Genomic DNA, 22,864 nt, shown 5'->3' on the forward strand with positions numbered 1-22,864 from the left:
AGCAAATCATAAGCATTTGGAAATCTTAGTGGACCCATTATGTGCATGGATTTGTGTAAGAAAGATAACTTGGTATTTAATACAAAGATTGGTGCAAAATATATTTTATGTGTTCTAGCGTATGGAGAATCCCGTGGACAGAGGAGCCTGGTGGGCTGCTGTTCATGGGGTCACACAGAGTTGGACACGACTGCAGCGACTTAACATGCATGCATGCATTGGAGAGGGAAATGGCAACCCACTCCAGTGTTCTTGCCTGGAGAATCCCAGGGATGGAGGAGCCTGGTGGGCTGCCATCTATGGGGTCACACAGAGTCAGACACGACAGAAGTGACTTAGCAGCAGCAGCAGCATATGACAAACGATTTAATTGAATACTGTGAAAACCAATTAAGATACAAACTAATACTATATATATGGCACTTATAATGATTCCTCACTTTAACTGAGTTTTTTAAACTCTACGGATCTGTCAGCTGGTGAGGTGACTTCTACAGTGATGAAGATCAAGAAATGTTACTTATTGGTCTTGTTCATGCAGGTAAAATCAAGTCTTCAGTTGGTTGTTTTGAGTGTCCTTAGTTGCAGTCACGGCGTCGCTAAGAGTTGGACACAACTGAGCGACTTCACTTTCACTTTTCACTTTCACGCATTGGAGAAGGAAATGGCAACCCACTCCGGTGTTCTTGCCTGGAGAGTCCCAGGGATGGGGGAGCCTGGTGGGCTGCCGTCTATGGGATCGCTCAGAGTCAGACACGACTGAAGTGACTTAGCAGCAGCAGCAGCAACAACTTTATATTATTACTGATTTTTAAATAGCCTTTGATATTTTCTACATTTTCTCCCAAATTATATACTTTCCCAGTAGTATTCTGCTGTGATTATAGCATTTGTGTATTTTTAAATATTGGTATTGATTAGTGTGTCTGTTATGTAGTTTTGCTATTTTGTATGAAAAGTTGTTAATATTTCTTTCCTGATGGAGTTCATAATCCAGGAGACATACAAAGACAATAAATTCTAAATTTTGAGAGAAGAAGCGAGATTGGCAGGCTCAGGAACACAGCAAACACTATTGCAGTCGGGAAAGAAATGGTGTATGGAATTTGCCAAATAGTACCCAATTCTCTTTAAATAGAAGAATAATCGACACAGACTTTGAGGAGTGAGAGAAACGTGATTCCTGGGGGCAAGTCTTCAAATGCTTCATGATAGGCATTTGAGACGGGATGAATTATCCAGGAAAATGAGAAATTGGGAGAGGCTGGGGTTGGACCTAAGGATTTGGAAATGGTGGTGAAAATGGATTAATTGAAGCTAAAAAATTGAATTGGATTCCAGAGGGTTTTTTTTGTTTTTGTTTTTGTTTTAGCTTTACATTAGAAACTAGAGTGAGCTTGATCCTGATCCCATCACCTTTCCTGGTGACGCTTGTTGATGCTTTGCCAGTGAACCTCTTGTGCTGTGTTGCAGACAGCTCTCTGCTGATGCCTTGTCTGCAGCGGAGTGAGGAAGGACTCTTCTGATTTCCTTTCCTTCTGTTTCCAGTATCTGACACAGTATAGGCCAGCAGCAAATTTCACCTGAATGCAACAAGTCAGAATCTAGAGAACTGTTTTAACATACTTACTTTTAGGTTGACTCAGTTTTAACATGATGTGATATTTATAGCCATCTATAATTCACTGTATATGCATTTGTTTTTTCTTTCCCTTGTGGTTTGCTTTGATGTAGATCCTCATGGTAAGTGAATGCTTTACTTTTTTGATGTTGTATTGGCAAGATTGGTTGAAAAAACAAAAGCTTACAGAGTCCAAACTCTAGATCTTCTGCCTCTTACTAGCTCAGTGGCCACAAATAGGTTACTTTGGATCAATCATCTGTAAAATACGAGTTACTATTCCTGCCTTTCAGTATTTTTTAATACTTACAAATAGAAATGATTAAATTAGAATATTATAAAGCATATGGTATCTGGCACATAGTATGTTCTCTGTAAATGTTTTCTGATTCTAAATATTGCTTGCAGAAAAATGAGTACATCTCAGAAGGAATATTTGGAAGCTCACTTTTTTATTTTCTGAAATTGTGGAGAATTTGACACGATTCCACTCTTCAACATTACTTCCTCATGGTCATTTATGTAATTGTATTATCTTTCTTTTGATTTCATATGTGTGTGTGTGTGTGTATGTGTGTGTATAAGAAATTTCCTTATGAAATCATAAGGAAGATAATACAATTACATACACACACACACACATATACACACCCATACATGTATATGGCAAAGAAAGGCCTGAAATACTGAGAAGTACAAAATGGCAGTACTGTTGCAATTCATGAACATTTCCCAAATTTGCTGTCAAGACAGTCTATAAAATGTGTCATTTGTGTATCCTGTTCATAGAACAAACAAAATAATACTTAACAATATAATAATATACAGTATTAAATCCCCCTGGGAAAAGAGTTGGTTTTAAATAACTTTGAAAAGAAACTTTCAAGTTAGTGATTTACACAGTTAATTATAAACAACAAGGCTTGTAATTAAGTGTTGCCATTTCGGGTGGAATTGGTTTCACCCATCACTAATCCGTCTATCCTTGTCTTTGGCCTTTGAGAGATTACAGGAAAATGCACACGATGAAAAGTTTAACTTGTCAAGTATAAATTTAAATGCAAAGTCCGGAATATCAAACACCACAAGTGATAATTATCACCACCTGGAAATAATTTGTACCACTGAGTTAGTAAAGAATTCTCCCTTTCTGCTGATGGAGAGTATTTAACCTCCTGATCATCGAAGCACTCCCTGCAGTTTACAGTGATGTATCTTGTGGTTCATTCCCAGTAGTCAACATAGCACCAAGCAATTAGTAGAACACTGGAGGATAAGTGTTAGCTTTGTAAAATGTGACTAAGATTAAACCAGGAGCAAATTAGAAGCAAGGATGATCAGCAGTCCAGTGTTTAAGTTACCTGAAGTCCAGCCAGCTCAGTTACCTGTTACTTCAGGTGTCAACAAAACCTGGACCTTTTGTTTAAACAATGAATAAATAAAAAATTTAAATAGCTGGATTTTCTGAATTGTAGCTTAATATCTTACAGACACATTTTCATCTATATTAAAAAAATCTTTTTGAAGTCATGAGATGTGCTTATTTTATAGAGAAGTCCCAAAGCATGAAGGTCAGAGAATATAAGTATGGATTTTAAATACATTTTGCATAGTTGACCTGAAAAGTGAAAGTGTTAGTCACTCATCTGTGTCCAGCTCTTTGCGACCCACGGGCTATAGCCTGTCAGGCTCCTCTGTCTGTAGAATTCTCCAGGCAAGAATACTGGAGTGGGTGGGCAGCCATTCCCGTCTCCAGGGGATCTTCCTGACCCAGGGATCGAACCCAGGTCTCCTGCATTGCAGGCAGATTCTTAACTGTCTGAGCTACCAGAAAAGCCCCATAGTTTACCTACTTAGACTTATTCCAGAGTTTGGAAGGCAAATGTTTTTATTCCCTGATGGCTTTTTATATATGATTGAGTTTCTTAGCTTTATTGAATTTTTGTGATTGTTAATGGGATTTCTGTATAGCACTCTGTAAGCAGAGTTGATTTTAAAAGTTTTGACTGCTTATGTTTAACAAGATTTGATTTTCATTCTCAAACATTTACATGTATAATTCTGAGAACACATTTTATTTAACACAATATAGTAAACAAAATGAATCATAACTATGAACATTTCCAAAGGCATTTGTTGGATAAGTTTTTATAAAAAGAAAAACTAAGCTACATGTAAAAGACTTATGAGTAGAAGAACTTAGGTGTTTGAAGTTAGCTTTCCAGTTGATTTGAAATTATAGATTTTTTAAAAGAAGTCATTTAATAGAACATTTAAAACAGCTTTCATTTATCTAATGAGAGGAGATAGAAGAAAATCAGATATGTGTGAGCTCCTTCTGTAGTTCTGTAATAACATTTTATTCATGATATATGATGTGATGTGGAAACTTTTTTGCTAACGTGTCAAACCAAGTTGACTTCTCTAAAGGCAATTTATAATTTTATAAATTTAAAATAGATTTTAAAGGAAAGACCTTCACAATATAAAATGCAGACCTTTGAATATGTGTTAATATTTTTAAAATTATGAAATATTAAGAAAATAAATCTATTTCTTAACAGTGAAAAGGAAAGAAACTTCAGTTGTGTTTTGTAAGCACTCATTTAACTTCCAGACATTACAATAAAATGCAGCATTTATTGTTGTTCAGTCACTAAGTCGTGTCTGACTCTTTGCTTCCCCTTGGACTGTATCATGCCAGGCTTCCCTGTCTTTCACAGTCTCCTGGAGTTTGTTCAGACTCATATCCATTGAGTCGGTGATGCCATCCAACCATCTCATCCGCTGTCACTCTCTTCTCCTGCCGTCAATCTTTCCCTGCATCAGGGTCTTTACTAATGAGTCGGCTCTTTGAATCAGGTGGCCAAAGTATTGGAACTTCAGCTTCAGCATCATCGTATTAAGTATCAATTTGGATTATATTCATGACCAGATTGATTGGAAAACTAGAATCACTTAAATTAATACTGACTTTTATATTGATTAAAATAAGGAAATAAAAGAACACACACAAAAGTACATTGGTGAAAATGTGGAGTAATTTGAAGCTATGTAAATGATATTTTACAATCCTGTGAAGTGCTATTCTATGGTAACTTAGGTTAACTTTTTAAATATGCCTTATAAGTTCAAGGTTCAATGAACTGCATTATATAAATACTTGCTTTTTCCTGTGTCATGTTCCTGTATGCATTTGAGTGGTTTTGGTAACAAATGCCTTAGTACTTTGCCTTTAGTTACCTCAGTGATTTCACATTTTGAATAAGAATTATCTGATTTTACTCTTTTGTGTGTGTGTGTCACTCAGTCGTGTCCAAAGTGTTGCGACCTCATGGACTGTAGCCCGTCAGGCTCTCTTTAGAATTTAATTTTAAGAAATTCTGTTATGACAGGAAATGATAGATTTCTTGACTGTATGTATCTATTTGTGTAATAGTGGGTAATGTAACCCCTCAAAGTGAAATGTGAAATTTTGGGGTTTGAAATACTGCTCACACTCATATGCTACAGTTGCTTAAATAACAAGATTTAAGATGAGCTGAAGTACTAACTTTCTCTTATATTCAAAGCAGGCGAATCAAAAGTCTTGGCTCTGATGTATGATAAGTTTTTACTCTAGATATTATTAAAAAAATTTTTTTTTTCACCTCCTAAAACCGAAGACATTGATTTTGGGGAGGCAACGGGAACTTCCTAGTGAATTTTTAACTTTATAGAGAGCATTTCTGTCTTACTTAAATAATTTTTAGAAATGGTAATTGAAAAAGAATATATAATGCAGTTTATTTCTCCACGTTTCACTCCTTCAGACTCAGTTCCCGTCAGTTAGTATCCTGTCTAACATTTTCTGAAATCTTTGCTGTTGATTTACTTGCGATATCTTGGTCTGTAGAAAAGAGGCAAGAAAGGGATTACTTTTGAGGCATTATCATTTTTCCTTTTACATAATACCAAGTATATATGGAAAAATGTTTTTATCTTCAGAAGTCTTTTGCTGTATGTTATAGACTGAATGTTTGTGTCCCACGTAAATTCATATGTTTAAGCTGTAACCCTCCCCTCACCCCAATCATGTGATGGTGTTTGGAGATAGAGCTTTTGGGAAGTAATTAAGGTTAGATGTGGTCGTGAGGGTGGAAAGTGAAAACGAAAGAGTTTAGTCCTTCAGTCCTGACTCTTTGCAGCCCCCATAGACTATAGCCTACCAGGCTCCTCTGTCCATGGGATTCTCCAGGCAAGAATACTGGAGTGGGTTGCCATTCCCTTCTCCAAAGGATCTTCCTGACCCAGGGATGGAGCCCAGTCTCCTGGTTGCAAGCACATGAGGGTGGGACCTGGTCTAAAGGGATTAGTGCTCTTTAAAGAAGAGACCCAGAGAGCTTGCTATTGCTCTACATGGGTGCCTACAAAGGAGAGGTCATGTGAACACAGAAGCAAGAAGGCAGCTGTCTATAAGCTGGAGAGTCTTTACCAGAAACTGAACTCTGTTGAATCTGTGATTTTGGACTTTCCAGCCACCAGAGAGGTGAGAAAATAAGTTTCTGTTGTTTAAGCCATCCAGTCTATTGAATTTTTAATGGCAGCTTGAGATGACTAAGATACCATGTTCAGAGGGAGTTTAAAATGAAAATTTTAAGTTAACAACATAATGTAACTATTTTTGCTAGTGAGGAAAAGAAAATATATATATGTAGTTGGTAGAAAACTTTTATGTTTTTTATTCTAATTATGTAAGCATTATATTCTCTTAACAATTGGACACTTAAAATATTTTATTTTAACTTAATCACTGTCTTTTGGAAGTGTATTTTCAAAAAGACAAGTTACATGTAGGAAATGGGATCCTTCAAATTTGGCACTGTTCACAGCCTGGTTGGGGGGTAGTTTGAGGGAGGATGGATACATATAAGGGCTTCACAGGTGGTGCTAGTGGTAAAGAACATGCCTGCCAGTGCAGGAGACTTAAGAGACATGGGTTCAGTCCCTGGGTTGAGAAGATTCTCTGGAGGAGGGCATAGCAACCCACTCCAGTATTCTTACCTGGAGAATCCTATGGACAGGGGAGCCTGGCAGGCCACAGTCCATAGCGTTGCAGTGAGTTGGACACTACTGAAGCGACTTAGCATGTTCTTATAGATACATATATATGTATGGCTGAGTCCCTTCACTGTTCAACTGAAACTATCAACAGCATTGTTAATCAAGCTATACTCCAATACAAAATAAAAAGTTTAATAATTTGGCCCTGTTTGGTGTCTAAGCTTTGATATAGGCCCTCCACGTATGACACTGTAGATGGATTTTAATCATTGGCAACATTTCAAATACTGAGCTCATTTTCCACTGACTTCCATTTACAATGTAGTGGGAAGGTACGGGGAGGTATAGAGTATTGTGGACAACCTAACAGATAACCTCACAACTTAAGCCTGTGAATCTTCCATCTTGGAGCCCTTAACTGCTGAAAGTTTTATCAAGCTAGAATTTACTCTCAAGTTCCCAGCATTCACCATTGCCGCTGCAATATAAAAATTTGGACCTCCGGTAAAATTAGAGTGCAGAAATTAGAACACTTTACCTTAGTTTTCTTTACTCATATCTCATATCTGATTGATCGTTCATTTGTCTTCTTATCCACTTCTTTGGTTTGGGCCTTGTTTTCTCTTTTAACTTTCACAACTGGTGAACTTCTCTTGCCTTTGGGTTTGCTGTCTGTAATCCATCGTCCACTCTGCCAGCGGAGTCATCTTTATGAAATCTGATCATGATCCTGTTTCGCTCTTGCTGAAAGCCCATCACTGCCTTATCAACGTGGCATACAGATCTCTTCATGGGCTGGCCACTCTCATACAGCTCATCTCCTGACATCCCCCTTTCATATTTCGCTGTCCCGTGAGATGAACTCATTTACTAATCAAAAATTTTAAGCCCTTTTTGTGCAGCTAGGGATACTAAGGTCATTAACACACTGTGCCTGGGTTCTGAAGGGTGGTGGTTATGATCATATTCATGCTTCAGAACTCAGCCCAGCCACTCATGTCCAAGTAGAAGCTTTCTCTGACTGGTCCTACTCTTAGATAATAACTCTGTCTGTGGACCTTACTGATAGTTCTAAAATTGCACCATAGTGTCATTAGTTGTTTATGGCTCTATTACCCTTCTAGACTCTGAGCTTTTAAGACAGAGGGTATGTCCTATCCATGTGGTCTGCTGCCAAGCTTAGAGCTTGACTAAAGTAGTCGTTCAGTCAGTGTTTGTAGAATTTATTGCACTGGAAAATGCTTGAAAAGCCTGTCTTTGAATTGTACATTCTTCATCTATTCTCTGATTTATAGGTTTTAATCAATAAAAATATCTGGTGTATCATTGCCAGAAATATATAAGAATTACACTCCAATTTCAATTCCACTTCCTTCCTAGACCATGTAGACTTGTTTCAGAAATATTGGGCCAGTTGTAGCTAACTTTACCAGAAAGTCGTGGTTCAGACATGTACTGTCCAGTGTCTGATTATCTAATCTGAGGATTATTTTGTAAATTTGTGACTCCCCCAGTATTTTTTTTTTCCTAAGAGAATCTCAGCCTCTTCAGTGTCAGTAACCTTTACACTCCTTTTTCTTCAGCTTTTTGAGGATGTGCAGTATTTCAGATTTCATCACTTCGTACAAAGACATCCCCTTAAAACAGAGAACACAGAAACCTCAATCTTTGGCCACATCTTCCCATTCTTTCTTTGACCTTATCAGTTTTCTCCATCTTTCTGAAAGGATGCCCAGTCTATGCATCATCAGATGTTTGTATGCTCCTTCTCCCCTGCTGTCTCTCCATGGATGTTTACAATCCTTGCACAGATCTTTATTTGATTACCTATGATCTCCTTCACCAATGAGGGTCTTCTCTTGCTTCTACTCTTCTTGGTTACCATTCTAAACTCTCTCTCTCTCTTTTTTTTTTTTTTGGTAAATAATTGCTTATGTTTTATTGCAAGAGTTTCTGGAGCTTCTGAATAGGAAAAGGAGCTATCCCACTTCTTTCTAGCCTAATCTTTTTATTCCTCTGATCTGTTCTCCTGACTTTTTCATCAGTCCTTCCTTTTCGGTCTTCCTTTCTGCCAATCCGTTCACATCCGTATAAAACTATATTAAGTTATCCCCTATTTTATTAACGTTTGACTATGACATTATTTGGGTTTTTTGTTTTTTCCCTTCAGTTCCCAGCCTCTCGATTTTGAGAGATGTCTGGAGCTGAAAGTTTAGTATCACAGCTAATAGGTTCAGCAATGCCTGTGGCATCAACATGTTACTTGATGATAGTTCTGTCAGGTAGCCCTACTTACCAGACTCATTTCTTACAAGGGTACTTTGGTATTAGTTTAGTATTGGTAGTTAGTTAGGAACTAGGCAGTCTGCCGTCCTCAGGAAACTTCTGTTTCAGTCTACATGATTGTTTTCTTCTCTGCCTTTCTTTTTAGTGCCTATCATTTGCTAATTCATAAAATCACTCCACCAGAAGTTCTTTAAGCACCTTATATGTTTTGATATGAAAATTATTTACATATTCTTTTAGGGCAATTGGCATGCTTAAGAACGTGGTTATGTTTCTAATGTAGTTACCACCTTTATCTTGATATTACTTCATGTTTTCACATTGATATGCACATGTTTCCAAGTTTGATAAGTATGATCACTCCACTTCTCTTCCTTCTTACCCAGGACCACACAGCTGGTTCGTTTCCTCATACTGGTTAAATGCTCTTTCTAAACCCGCTCCCTGGGTTATTCATGCCTGATTTTCCTCAAGCAGACTGCATGTTCTACCATGGCTGGACTTTATCTTTAATTCATCTTATCTCCTCTAAAATGCCACTAGTGGTAATGAATCTGCCTGCCAGTGCAGAAGACACAGGAGACGCGGGTTCGATCCTTGCGTTGGGAAGATCCCCTGGAGTAGGAAATGGCACCCCACTCTTGTCATTCTTGTCTAGAAAATTCCATAGATAGAAGAGCCTGGTGGGCTACAGTCCGTGGTTTCACAAAGAGTAAGACACAACTGAGAGACACGACACAGCAGCCTCTAAAATATTCAGCACAGTACTAGATGTGGAGTTGACATGTGGTGATATATGTCAGCATCTTTAAAAAATACCTAGGGACTTCCCTGGTGGTCTAGTAAGATTAAGAATAAGCCTTTAAATATAGGGCATGAGGGCTTGATTCCTAGTCAGGGAGCTAAGATCCACATGCTGTGGGGCAACTAAGCCCGCAAGTGGCAACTACTGGACCCACACACTCTAGGGCTTGCATGTAGTGACTAAGACCCAATGCAGCCACATAATTTTTTTCTTAAAGAAAATATCTAAAAGTCATGTAAGATACATGTTGATATATTCTTTGTGATGGAATATTATAATGGAATTAAAGTCAAGTTTTTAGAGAATAATAGCATAAAATGCTTGGATTATGAAATGTGTTCAAAAAAGGCTTCAGAAACTAATACCATGAGGGATTTTTTTTTTTAACCATTGATATTTCCAGATTAGGGGGAAAATATAGGAAGCAGGTAAGAAGTCTCAGCTTTTCCTTTTATTTTTCTTTCTTTACCCCAGCCCTCATAGATTTGAATACTCTGATTTAAGTACCTATGCTGATTTAATTTTGCAGAGATTTTCTAAACACAAAGCATCTTTATATATCCCTGCCACTTGTTGTTAGTTATCTGTTTCTGTGAGCTTTGTAGCCCGTGCATTTTGAGGACCTGTGCTTTCCAAGTGCTGGTTTACCGGATGCTGAACACTAGTGTTATCAAGTAACTACCTGGCGTTGATCTCTCAACATCATGGGTACTGTTTGCACAAAAGTAAATGCACCAAAGACTTCCTGTGAGGTACTACAGATTTAGTGCTGTGGGAACAACTTGTGGCTGTTACCACTCCTACACGAATGGGGTGCAAAGTTGGTGTGAAATCTTTCTGCAGGATAAGCCTTCTATTCTTATTTGGGAGAGTTATTGATGCTGACTGCATGAAGGTGTCCTATAAAGGCACTTATTTTCTTTATAAGTTCTGTAAATGCTAAAGACAGCTTTTTCCCACCAATTTCCAGATTGTGTCTTTTAAAAACTATAAAGATATGGGGATGGTTTTAATAGTGAAAATATATATGTGTAATTTTCAATCTATATGTTGTATATACAGTTACTTTAAAAATTATTTAAAACCACAGTAAAACTTTGCATAGGTGTTTGAAAGTGTCCTCTTCAGTTCAGTCCAGTTCAGTTCAGTTCAGTCGCTCAGTCATGTCTGACTCTTTGCTACCCCATGAACTGCAGCACTCCAGGCCTCCCTGTCCATCACCAACTCCTGGAGTCCACCCAAACCCATATCCATTGAGTCGGTGATGCCATCCAACCATCTCATCCTCTGTCGTCCCCTTCTCTTCCTGCCCTCAATTTCTCCCAGCATCGGGATCTTTTCCAATGAGTCAGCTCTTTGCATCTTAGATTTCACATATTTGCTCACCTTACCACTCTTAGGTACACCATTTCTGTGCCTTCCCTGCTAGAAAGTTCAGTTCAGTTCAGTCACTCAGTCATGTCTGGCTCTTTGTGACCCCATGGACTGCAGCACACCAGGCTTCCCTGTCCATCACCAACTCCCAGAGTTTACTCAAACTCATGTCCATTGAGCTGGTGATTCCATCCAACCATCTTATCCTCTGTTGTCCCCTTCTCCTCTTGCCTTCAATCTCTCCCAGCATCAGGGTCTTTTCAAATGAGTCAGTTCTTCGCACAGGTGGCCAAAGTATTGGTGTTTCATCTTCAGCATCAGCCCCTCCAATGAGTATTCAGGACTGATTTACTCCAGGGTGGACTGGTTGGATCTCCTTGCTGTCCTAGGGACTCTGAAGAGTCTTCTCCAACATGACAGTTCAGAAGTATCAATTCTTCATTGCTCAACTTTCTGTATAGTCGAACTCTCACATCCATACATGACTACTAGAAAAACCATAGCCTTGACTATATGGAACTTTGTTGGCAAAGTAATGTCTCTGCTTTTTAATAGGCTGTCTAGGTTGGTCATGACTTTTCTTTCAAGGAGCAAGTATCTTTTAATTTCATGGCTGCAGTCACCATCTGCAGTGATTTTGGACACCAAAAAAATAAAGTCTGTTACTGTTTCCACTGTTTCCCCATCTATTTGCCATGAAGTGATGGAACCAGATGCCATGATCTTAGTTTTATGAATGTTGAGTTTTAAGCCAACTTTTTCAACTCCTCTTTCACATTCATTAAGAGTCTCTTTAGTTCTTCTTCTTCATACTCATTCTTTCCTTAAAGCCAGTTGGCAAACATGTCTTCTTTCTGCCAGTTTTCCTATCCATTTCCTCTTATTCCCAGTGTCACCACACCAACTTGGTTCTTCATCATCTCTTTCTTAGCATCACTTCCTCAATATTATAACCACAGTCTCCAGTGATATTGTTCTTAATTCCACTTCTTTGCATAGTGTCTTTAACTGTCACTATTCGATATGTTGATTTGTGCTCATAATATTTAACTGCTCTATGTTATGTGATTTTATTCTGATTTCATTCAATTTCTATTTTGAAATAGCCTGTATAAGAATTTTAAATAAATACTTTATTACATCACCTTTATATCCTGCATGTTGCATCATCTTTAATCTGAATAGTATTAGATCTAAAGCCCTTGTTTTCTTTTATGAGGGTTAAAGTGATTAGTGGTTGAAGACATACCTATTAGCTAGACCTTTGTTTATCTACTGGATTAGTTTTGAGCTTTGTTTTTTTTTTTTTTTTTTATTGTTTATCCCTCTTAGGATTTTAGCACCATTCTGAGGATAGTAGCTGGATTAATAATTGTCAGTGAGGTTGCAAGTATCATGTGAATGTATTATCCAAATATAAAAGTGAAATCAGGAGTGTTTGAATCTTTATCATCACTTAAAACTGAAAGTCAGTTTTGCTTTTGTATCATTATGAAATCAGATTCTCTTGGTTATAATCCTGACACCCTTCCTTCCTGGCTTAGGAAGGCTTTACTCTCTGAGTATTGTGAGAGTTGAAAGAATATATATATATATAACTCAATTCAGTGTAATATCTGCTGAGATTAAGTGTTCAGTGCGTGTTAGTTATTATTGTAATCAATGTCCTATTACAAAGAGATGTGCATTGGGCTTAGAGTTACTTAACAAAAGATTAATTCAACAACTTTTGTCACTTGAATTTCCCAGTTTACAAGTTACCACACTTAGTAAAAGATTAGTTTTGAGTTTTACATTCTTGTTAAAGGGCGTATCTTTTATGTTATCTATTTAGGTTATTTACTTTTTTTCCTTCAGTAATGCTAAATCAGAGAGAAAACAAGTAAAAAGAGGAGCAGGCAAATTTCAAACTATTATTTTGGAGCTCTACCAACAAGTAATTACTTATGCTTTGATTTTTTTTTTCCAGTTTTGCCTATCCATTGAAATCTAAGATGCCTGGTAATAAAATTGCCCTTATTTCTTTGATAAAGGAATAGGAAGGTTCTAACTTGGGGTGTCTTAGATTCTGACACTTTGAGAATGGATAACAGTGACTGTTTGATTTTTACCTGGACAGAACAGTTTATCTCAACTCTCCTGGCTCAAAGGAGGTAATGTCAGCTGAAATAGAAAACCAGAATAGCTTCTTTTTATTAATACTCAATTATCTCGAGTGTTTGTAGAAGTAAATATCTCCTCATTTATTAACTGCATTTTTTTAAGTTGACTTTTCTCCTCAGGACCATTTTCAAGTGAAGGTATAACTGGCTAGTGAAAGGAGCCTTTACCTCGTATAGTTTCAGCTTTATTATTAATTGCCCATTAGTGTATTAGAAATAAAGTAAAGGAGTACAGTTATAACTGTTCTTTTGTTCTCTTTGTTCCAAGCCTACCACTGAATTTTTCTCTTTCTTTCCTTTTTTTTTTTCTTTTATATAGGAACTCAGCATGAAAGATGTGGGGAGATTGAATGCATTATTGGTTAGATTGTCAGAAAAAGTATGATCCTTAAACATTCATTCTTCTGATTTCAGTAGTGAACAAAGCCTCACACATTTTGGGTTAAATTATTTCACCTTTTGCATTAAATATATAATTTTGCATATCTGAAAAATATATGCTGATATACTTACCTAAATGATATCATTCTTAGGCAGAGCACACATTGCCTTAGGAGACTGGAAATTAGAGGATAAAGATTTAAGTGACTGCTAAAAGCTAAGAAAAAGCTAAAGACACAATGAAAAAAAATGGCTGAGGGTTGAAATCTCTATTTACATCACTTATATAGTCAACACCTTCTTATTAAGCTCTTGAATCTACAAGTAATGAAAATTCAAATTTATTATGAACTTGATATCCCCTGGAATACATGGATATGAAATGCACAGTCTTTATACGTTCCCAAAGGGTGCTGGACCCTTAGGAGAAATACATTAATATACACACTTTGGAGAATAAGTAGGTAGCTGGAAAAAAATTTGTAAGAGGAAACCTCACACCAATATCTCTCTCCTATGAATTAAACCATTCAGATTCTCTTTACTAAAAATTTCTGGTAGAAGACCAAATTTGAATTATTGTTCAAAATTGGGCTACTGGGCAGTGTTTCAAGGGTCAGTTTTGTAATTAATCCTTATGTGACTAGCTAATTTATTGCTAGTAGAAACAAATAGTCTGGTTCTTTGCCACATAATTTAAGGCAGGGCAAGCTGGGGATTCCTTTTCTAATGTACTAGAACTAATGTTTTGTCTTTAGCACATAGTTTATGGCCTTCTCTTAAGTGAAGCATGAGTTTGTGATTTTTAATTGTGATTTCATTATTTTTTAAATTTCTAGTTCTTAGCTTGTTCTCTCTCCTCTCCACTCTCTCAAAGTTAATTCTGTTAACCTCCTTTTAACTTTTTTGTCTTTGTTCAAATTATAGAAGTTGTGTTTTGTTGGAAAACAGAACAAAGAAATTGAGGCAGCTGAAAGATAATAATAACACTACTGTTTTATTTTTATGTTATCTACTAGTTCAAAAATCTTCAGATTATAGAAAAATATGAAACCATTTAACTCAGATTGGGGATGGGACTTTAACTCATGTGCTGGGCCTCAAATCCACATGGCTAGGACTTGAACCCAGCCAAAACCCTGCTTGGGGCTTGAACCCACATGGGTGGGACTCAAACCCAGCCAAAAGCCTGTTTTGGACTTGAATCTAGCTGAAACACACAATACTTGGATTCAGGACCTAGTGAAGTTCAGGTTCTTGGTATCTCATCGCAGAAAGAATTCAGTGAGAGACAAAGTGATAAGTAAGAAATGGATTTATTTAGATTCAGAGAGAAGCACACTTATCAGACAGAGTGTGGGCCATGGCAGAGGGTGAGTGTGGCCTTGAAATGTCATGGTTAGTTTTTATAGGCTGGGTAATTTCATATGTTAATGAGTGAGAGGGTTATTCCAGCTATTTTGGGAGAAGGGGTGGAGATTTCCAGGATTTGGGCCACTCCTTGGTCTTTTGACAGAGCCTTGCAACTGTCATGGCACCTCTGGGTGTGTCATTTCACTAGCTGATTGAAGATCAAGGTCTAATCTTGTCTGCCATCTTGGTTCTATCTGATTATGATTGGTTTATGTTGTGTCCTTAGGCTGTGTCATTCTTTCAAAAGTTGTGCCCCTTTCCCTGCTAATAGACCCCAAAGCAATCCATTACAGCGTTATGAGTATAAATAAATGACCCAGAAATTTCTTGAGTATTTTACATGTTTCCATTTTAACCTGATTTAATCTGATATTGTAAAATCTTTCCAATTAGTTTCCTGCTCTCCATTATTTCTCACTGTTTACTGCCAGTCTCACCATAACTATTTTAAGTGAAAGATTTGCTTAATAGGCAATTGTCATTGTTATTGTTTTTTAAGTTTTATTTGTTAGTCATACCAAACAAAGGAAGCCCTATTTTGATTCCCACTCCTACAAACCCCTCTAAATTTCAGTCTATTTAGACTCTTCCTGTCTCTACTCTCCAGTAGAATTTTCTGTAATATTGGAAATTTTCTGTAATCTGTACTGTCCAAATAGGCTCAAGTCTCTATTGCACCCAAAAGAATTTTTTATTATATTTAATTTTATTTATTTTTAAAGTCTTTATTGAATTTGTTACAATATTGTTTTATTTTGTGTTTTGGGGGGATTTTTTTGGTCACAAGGCACATGAAATCTTAGCTCCCTGATCAGGGATCTAACCTATATCCCCTGCATTGAAACATGAAGTCTTGACCACTGGGCCATCAAAAAAGCTTCCTATGTTTAGTTTAATTATTTTAAATTTAAGCAGCCACATATGGCTAGTGACTACCATACTAAAGATTTCAGCTCTAGAAAATCATTCTTTATTATTACCATTGTTCTAGTATATGTCCATGCTATTAAATTCATCAAATATTTTGTTCTTAAATTAAAACAATGTGATAGGTTTATAAGACCTAATTTCATTTAGTCTCAGCCTAACACACATTTTATATCATTTAGCTGTATTTTAGAAACAAAGAACTTATGGTCTGTGTAAGACCTGTGACATTTATGTTGTGTAGCTAAATGTAATTAAAAAGCTGAAGGTTCTTCCTTTGCATTATGTCATTGACTCTTTCTTTTCATACCTTCTGTGAGACCTTGCTTCATCAATTATCTTCCTTAATTGTATCTTTATTTTCTACCTTCTTACATACCTATTTAGGGCTTCCCTGGTGGCTCAGAGGTTAAAGCGTCTGCCTGCAAGGCAGGAGACCTGGGTTCCATCCCTGGGTCAGGAAGATCCCCTGGAGAAGGAAATGGCAACCCACTCCGGTATCCTTGCCTGGAGAATCCCATGGATGGAGGAGCCTGGTGGGCTACAGTCCACAGGGTCGCAAAGAGTTGGACACAACTGAGCAACTTAACTTTAACTTAACTTACATACCTATTAGCATAAAATGTCTCCAGTAATACCTTAACAAGACCCTGTTATTTAGAGGAGATTATAAACTCCCTGAGGACAGGGACATTGTTGGGTGTGTTATGGCCCCAGGGCTTAGTTCAGTGCTGAGTATTGCAGGAAAGTGAAAGTGTTAGTCACTCAGTCCTGTCTTATACTGTGGGACCCCAGGGACTGCTGTGGGCCAGGCTCCTCTGTCCATGGAATTTTCCAGGCAGGAATACTGGAGTGGGTTCCATTGCCTTCTCCAGGGCATTTTCTCCTCCCAGGGATGGAACGCAGGTATCCTGCTTTGCAGGAAGATTCTTTACCAACTGAGCCTGCACAGTTTCATTTTGTGAATGAAGAAACAAATGTTATTGCCTCCCAATACTCTCTAACCCAGTGTGGTATAAAGACATGGCTTCAAAGTCAACTTCAAACTTAACATTTCTGAATTTCATTCTTCATACATAAAAATGAAAAAAAGTTTTATTCTTAAATTTGAACCAGAGATAAGAAACTAAAGAAAAATGGACTGTTGTATTATAATAAACTGAAATTGTCTAAAGAACAAATTGTAAAACCTGAGAAATAGTAGTGTCTCGTATTTGTCAAATAAATGAGTGCCATTCACTGATGTTATGGTTGGTATTAATTTATGAAATAAATTTATGAAATAAATTCATTAATTTATGAAGTAAATTGCAATTTATGATGGTCAGCTCTCAAAATTTCTCATATATTTATGAAAATAATATTATTGGATTTTTAAAATTATTGCTCTGTTTATTTAGTTCTATCATTTTAATCTTGAACAATGCATGATTGGTCAAAATTTGACATGATAGGTCAAAATACATAGCACTTGTGTCTTGCATCAGAGTGTTGAAAATAACTGTAATGACAAATAAAAGGAATAATTATTGCTGTCACATCATATTTCTTGCTTAGAAAGCTTTGATTCTACCCACTTACTCATGTTACTAAGGTGTTAACAAAAATGAAGGCTATGGTTTTCAGGAATCTTATCTCATAGTCAAGCTGAATGGTTATTACTATTATACTCATAAACCCATAAAATGTGTTTCGTTGCTATTTTCCATCATACCTCCACCATTTTTCTGAAGAAGTATCTTCCCTGTGGTTTAAAAGTGTGCTTATGAGCATAATCTTTGCACAAGGATGGGGATCACTGTGTGAGTCTTTTGAAATACAGAGTCTGCTTTCCTGGTTTCTTAAAAATGCAGGCAAATCCTCATTGTATCTGGGTTTAGAAGTAAAATTTAATTTGTAGGGCACTAAGTTAATAGCATTTTCTCACATAGGCTTTCTGTGTTGGGAATGTTTTCAACTGAATACAGAGCCATATGTATGTAGGAAGAAGAGTAAGTCTGATTTCATTGAATTCAGAATACACCAAAATACCTAACCAGAAGCTTGTCCTTAATACTTAGTTTATGGTACAGTGTTAAGATTTAATGCTCGGATAAAATGCATCAGATGCTTTCAGAAAAGTTTGATACATTTTTTTATCTTTAATCGATGAGCTTCTATATATTAGCCAAAATAAAAAAAAAACAAAAACCTTTAAAGGACAGAGTTGTTTGAACTTGGGCTCCTTCATTAGAAGTCATACTAAGATCTATATAAAAGTTAGAGAAATTCTGAATTCTAGAATGGGATTATAACCACTATCCTAAAGTTATGTAAAGCCAGTTGACTTTGATCACTGTTCTGAGCCAATAAATTATTGTTGAAGACATTAAGATAGTTATTCAGTGCTAGTTAATGTAATTGCATTTGTACACCTGTTTGAAAAATGTCACCAACATTTTAATACCGTCTCTGTTTTATTTGAGAACTTTCTATCCATTGTGTATTTACTACAGATTTATATTTGAGAGGACAAGTTGATACTAATACAAATGGCATGTCCTCTGAATCTTATTCTTAGAAATATGAAGAAAATGCAACCAAAACAAATGTTAGGATTATGTGAACTTTGTGGTATGAAACAATTCAGTAGTCTGTCAACACGTGCCAGTTATTGCTGAAGAATACAAAATAAAATGGCCCACTTAATGCCAAATCCTTGCTTAATGTGTATACTTAACATCTATATAGGCAGATAAAATAAATCTCACCCACTTCTGTGACTATTTTAATAACCTAATCATAGTCATGATTCAAAAATAAATTCAATTCGTATAGTTTTTTAGGAAGTTAAAATAAAAGGAACTTTCTGGACCCAGTGTGTTTTTGGTTAAAGCTCTTTTGTGTATTTTGAATTTGGCAATAACCTTCTTAACCATCCAGTGCCAACAATTCATTACAATTCATAACTGATTTGAATACCATTTTTAGTAGTTCATTTATAAGTTAGAAATGAAGCCCGCTTATTTACCAGCTGAACCTTAACTAGAGACTTAACCCATGTATAAACAGACAGCATTATTATAATACTCTTTCAGGCAGTGATTTTGTTTAGATTGGCTTATCAGTAGTAAAGTCCTGCTGCTGCTGCTGCTGCTAAGTTGCTTCAGTCGTGTCCGACTCTGTCTGACCCCATAGACAGCAGCCCACCAGGGTCCCCCGTCCCTGGGATTCTCCAGGCAAGAACACTGGAGTGGGTTGCCATTTCCTTCTCCAATGTGTGAAAGTGAAAAGTGAAAGTGAAGTCGCTCAGTCCTGTGCGACTCATAGCGACCCCATGGACTGCAGCCCACCAGGCTCCTCCATCCATGGGATTTTCCAGGCAAGAGTACTGGAGTGGGGTGCCATTGCCTTCTCCGAGTAAAGTCCTAGTCTCTAGAAAAACATCCTGATATTCAGATTGTAATTTTAGAAGTAGATCAGTGATCTTTCGAACTAGAGTTTGCAGAGTTTGGGACAACTTTCCATGTGGTTTTCATGGATAGATGCAAGGAACCTGGCTTCTGGATAGTGTGTATGATTTTATGATCATTTTAGAAAAGACATAGCCGTCACATATCCACAGTCTTAGCATGTTATCTCTCTGAAGGTTAGGACAATCTCCTGGGCACCAAACATTGGAGTAACTCCACGGCTAGTCTTCTTGGATGCTTCTATTTAGCAAAGCACCTTAAACTTTTATGCTTCCTGCCTTGCCCTGTCTTTTACATTTCTTACATATTTTTGGCCTGTAAAGCTTACATATTTGGGGCTGTGTTGTAATATTCTGAGTAGAGACTCTTTTCTCTCTGAATTTAAGATCTGATTTCTGAAAAGTAAAATGGAAAGGGTATCAGGGAGAAGCTTTGGGTGACTAAGATAGGACCAAGCTGCCTGAGAAACAATAGCGTGGCTATCCGTTAATCAAAATGACAGTACAAATTTCTAAATTAACATGTGAAGTGAAAGTCGCTCAGTCATGTCCAACTCTTTGCAACCCCATGGACTATATAAGTTCATGGGATTCTCCAGGCCAGAGTACTGGAGTGGGTAGCCTTTCCCTTCTCCAGGGGATCTTTCCAACCCAGGGATTGAACCCAGGTCTCCCATATTTCAGGCGGATTCTTTACCAGGTGAGCCACAGGGAAGCCCTAAATTAACATAGAAGTAACATAATCATAAGGAACCAGAGATGTTTTAGAATCAAAGGCATACCAGAGAAAGCTCAAAGCATAGAGACTTATTCTGGTGAACAGAAAGTTAAAAAATAACCTTTTACTAACCTTTACTCAGAACAGACTAAATGCTCTAAGACCAGTTTATCATTTAGCAGAGATTAAAAATAGATCTGATTTTGCATTAATTTATGGTGAGAAAGGATTCACAGACTTTTTATTTTACATTGTTTTATGAGTAAGTCTATTAAGTTGCCAAAATTAACACATTTTATTACTTTTTCAGGCTTGTTATTTTCTGATATTATTAAACTAATGCAAATAATGTTTCCTTCCCTCAACTCTTACAAAACTTATTGCTGACACTCAAGTTTTATCTTTTATTATACTTGGTCATATTTTGGAGTGACCAGACACTTCACTTTGGAAACTACTTTTTTTTAAAAAAAATTCTCCTTGGTAGACAAAGAACATATTCTATAACTTGCTTCAGTTAGACTTTTCTGCCATTATTGTTTATATGAAATCTTATTCACCATATTAACTATAACATTTAACCAAATTAAGTAATTTCTGTTTCACAAAGAGTCCTAAGAAGTAGATTTGAGATATGACTATTACTCACGACCATTTTATCAGATTTGCAAAGCTCACAAATGCTGTCACATGATCTTGTGCATTCACATTCATTGATTCTATACTTTTGTTAAGTGGAAAAATGAATACTTATATTAAAATGACTCACAGATATAGTCATGCTGAAATTTTGACAAATTGATGATAAGTTTAGAAATACCTCATCTTACTTAGATATTTACTAGTTATCTAAAGATTCATTAACTCAATTATGTTTAGCCTGACAAACTGTAGAAGGTAATTATTATTGATACATAATATTATTATTATTTACATTTTTCTCAGTCCTAGACATTGTGTTGGAAAAATGTTAGCATTTCAATTTAAGACAGCAGTGAATCTAGAATCATTAAAAATAAAAGCAATATTTTTAATTTTTCAAAATAAAAAATAGTTTAGGAATTTCAGGTTAACTGGTTTCTTTATGATGACCTTCCCTGGTGGCTCAGCTGGGAAAGCTGTTGTAAAGAATCCACCTTCAATGCAGGATCCCTGGGTTGGGAAGATTCCCTGGAGAAGGGAAAGGCTACCCACTCCAGTATTCTGGCCTGGAGAATTCCATGGACTGTATAGTCCGTGGGGGTCACAAAGGGTCGGACATGACTGAGCAACTTTCACTTTATGAGGACACAAAACTAAATTTTATTAAAAATGAAATGTAAACTTCAATTATACTTACCATCAATAAAATTAGGGGAAAGATATGTAGTTTTCAGACCAAAATGGTCACAGCAATTGTGGTAATCTAAAAATGTGCATCAAGTGTGTGCTTAGTCACTCAATCGTGTCGGACTCTGCGACCCCATGGACTGTAGCCCGCCAGGCTCCTCCATCCATGGGGATTCTCCAGGCGAGAATACTGGAGTGGGTTGCCATGCCTTCTTCCAGGGGATCTTCCCAACCCGGGGATTGAACCCAGGTCTCCCGCACTGCAAGCAGATTCTTTACTGACTGATCCGCCAGGAAAATGAAGTCACTCAGTCATGTCAGACTCTCTGCGACCCCGTGGACTGTAGCCCTCCAGGCTCCTCCATCCATGGGGTTCTCCAGGCGAGAATACTGGAGTGGGTTGCCATGCCTTCCTCCAGGGGATCTTCCCAACCCAGGGATTGAACCCAGGTGTCCCTCATTGCGGGCAGACGCTTTAACCTATGAGCCAGGGAAGCCCTCAATTATATAAACCTGGATTTGTGTTCTTATGTAAAAATGCTCAGAGCTAGCAGATTCTATGAGGATTGCAGTTGTTTTTTTTTTTTTAAAGACTAGCTTATTTAAATTTTAGAAGTTCAATTTCTTTATTTTCTTAAACTCTGAAAGCATTGGAATGAATGTCATTATACATCTCTCAACTGCAATCATAACATCTCATTTAGCTTCGACAGTATTATATACTTTATTAATACACTCTGGATATAGGAAATTATTTACTGTATAAATTCACACAAATTGATTAAGTCCTTTCTTAGAGAAGCATAGAAGCAGAGTTTTCAGCTCCAATTCTTCAGCCTCATCTATGGGTCAAGAGTAAATAAACATGAAAGTCCCTGGTAGAGATTGGAAATCTTTGTTCTGTTTTCTGTGGATTTGAAACATATTGCTGCACAAACAAATCAACATAAGAGGCTGACAAAGCAGAATTTCTGTTGTCTCATACCCAACAGAGTAGGACCCTGGTACTTGTTTTTTAGTCACTAAGTTGTGTCCTACACTCCTGTGACCCCATGGACTGTAGCCCATCAGGCTCCTTTGTCCATGGGATTTCCCAAGCAAAAATACTGGAGCTCTTTGCCATTTCCTTCTCCAGGAGATCTTTCTGAACCAGGGATCGAACCCATGTCTTCTGTATTGGCAGGTACTGAGCCACTGTATTTACCAGGCACTGTATTAACCACTGAGCCACCTGGGGGAGATCACCCAATGGTCAACAATAGGATTCCCTGTAGTTGGTTATCTCTAAAGGGAATAACTTATTTACTTATGTGCACATCAGAACCAGAACCAAATAAGCTAGCCAAGGACCAAA

General features: G+C 37.0%; 1 protein-coding gene across 3 annotated transcripts in view; it reads left to right on the top strand.

Moving 5' to 3' along the window:
- The window catches only part of TRPS1 (transcriptional repressor GATA binding 1), a 269,545-nt gene that overhangs the window by 135,028 nt on the left and 111,653 nt on the right, over positions 1-22,864 (top strand). The window lies entirely within an intron of this gene.

Source organism: Odocoileus virginianus, chromosome 15 (genome assembly GCF_023699985.2).
Source record: "Odocoileus virginianus isolate 20LAN1187 ecotype Illinois chromosome 15, Ovbor_1.2, whole genome shotgun sequence".
In the NCBI taxonomy this organism is placed as follows: domain Eukaryota; kingdom Metazoa; phylum Chordata; class Mammalia; order Artiodactyla; family Cervidae; genus Odocoileus; species Odocoileus virginianus.